Genomic DNA, 2,394 nt, shown 5'->3' on the forward strand with positions numbered 1-2,394 from the left:
AAAAACCCGCCTGCCTCGCTAAAAAATCCATCCCGCTAAAAATTCGCTCCGGTGCGAGGAGAGTAATTATCCGTCCCGAGCGGAGTGAGTACCCGTGGGTTCGGATGGTGTTGCCATCCCTATTTAGGTGGTGTCGCGGGTTTGTTGTACCATGATAAAGATCCATATCCAGGTTCTTGATGTTTTTGGAAACTTTAGCCAATATGGTTTCTTTTGAAAATGGATCCTCACCTCCCGAAAAGGTAGAGTCATGATCCTCATGACTTCGTTTGCCTTTGAGGTCAGACTCCAATTTTCTCACACAGTTTTTCCTTAAGTTCTTGGAGGTTACGTAGTTCCCTCAAAAGTTGCCATTCAAATTTCGTTGTTGCTCCAGCTCGACTTCTAACAGTTTAAGTCGATCTTGATGGTCGGGAACTAGTCCTATAATCTCTGTTGCATTCTTATCTCATTGTCCTTCTGGGATATGTACTTGGAGCTCACCCTTGATCCGCTTTGTTCTTTTTGATTTCTCCCTAATCTCGATAAAATGAGAGGGCTCAATCATTATTATGATGGTTTTCACTCCTAGATCTAAATCAGATGTTGTGTGTCCATCTTGTTATTGTTCGTCTGCCATTGTCAAAAATTAGACTCCAGTTATTCGACAACGAAAACAATGTTTTGAGGTAATACTTAAAACCAAGGTAGATATAGGCTTAGACGTGACATTCAGACTTCTTTTGACAAAGGTTCCGACTTGTTTGTCGAAATGGTAGGTTGACCTACGTGCTCGCTTGGACGGTGGTAATAGATACCTGCAAGAAATTTTGATACTTAAGTTTGAAAGGATTTAAAGTAGGTTAGTGAATTGAGATTGAGAAATACCTAAATTTAATGGAATATTTATAAAGTGAAATGATAACTTGACCATTATTCATAAATTTCTCCACTAGTAATAGTGGATAGTTTCTTCTTCAATATTTAAAAAGTTATCCCACGTTAGAATAGGGGTTGAACTGTTAATGATATCTAAACCAATAGATAGCAGAATCTATCTTGCCATGCAAGTCGAATTGAACACGAGTCTGAGTACTCGTGTCCTAAGCAAGTCGCGTAGGTCAACCCATATAGTTTAGGGACCGATCCATTCGTCTCTTAAAGATCCGTGATCTTTATTTTTGTCTTTGAATAATTTTTTTTAATTAAATTAGTCTCTGAAAGATAAACTGTTAGTCAAATTAGTCATTCCGTCAATTGGATGATGACATGTCACGTTAAGTGTCACGTGACATGATAACCTGACACGCCACGTGGCAGGTCAGTAACACGTGGCACGCCACGTGACAGGTCAGTGACACGTGGCATGCCACGTATCACTTGACATATAAAAAGGTTTCTATTAGTCAAAATAGTCCTTGAAAGTCCAGACGTAAGTCATTTTCAATTCATCCCTCAAATTTTAAAAATTAGTCAAACTAGTCCTTATATAATTTTTTTTTTATTTTTCTTCATAAAATTATCTCTCTCTTTTAATTCTTCTCAAAATCTCTCTTATTCTTTTCTATTCTAAAATCTTTTTTGTTACATTACTAAATTTTGCTAGAATATATATATACTCAAAATTGAAATGTATGTATTTATTAACCTAAACAAAGTTATATGCTCAAAATCAAAATTTATGTATGTTAACCTAAATAAAGTTATACCACTATTTTTTTCTACTACATCTTTTTTTTTCATTACGGTATTATTTATATATAGGAGGTAAATAGGGGCGGAGCTAGATTAAAGATTAGAGGGGGCCAACAATATTTATATAATAAAATAAGACTAAAATAAAATTTTAAGGGGACTAAACTGAAATTTACATATAATTTATATGTAAAAAATTAAAATTAGAGGGGCTATTGCCCCCTTTTGCTACAATGTAGCTCCACCCCTGGAGGTAATGGTAGTGATACTTAGAGTCAAAATTCAAGAAAATCCACAAATTTTGCTTCAATTCCAAACTTTACAAAACATTGAAAATTTGTTGGTTAATTATTATTATTATAAATGAATTGCTTCTTAAGCGTAATACGTGCAAACATCATAATAAATTTTTGTGTGTTTCATATGTTTGAGATAGATTATATAATTTTTCTTTTAATTTCACAAATCAAAGAGATAAAATGAAATAGGAAACATTATACCTATGCATAACACATGCTACTCCACTAGTACATTATATAAATAGATATACTTCGTATTAAAATAAAATTCCTTTTGTTTTAAATAAAATATTTAAAAAATTATATTAGAATATTAAGATTTAAAAAGTGATTCCATAAACCAGTTTTTCAATTATTGAGTTTTACTATATAAATTAAATAATAATAAAAATTATAATTTTAAAAATTTAAAATATTTAAA

This window comes from Arachis duranensis, chromosome 10 (genome assembly GCF_000817695.3).
Source record: "Arachis duranensis cultivar V14167 chromosome 10, aradu.V14167.gnm2.J7QH, whole genome shotgun sequence".
NCBI classification, from domain to species: Eukaryota; Viridiplantae; Streptophyta; class Magnoliopsida; order Fabales; family Fabaceae; genus Arachis; species Arachis duranensis.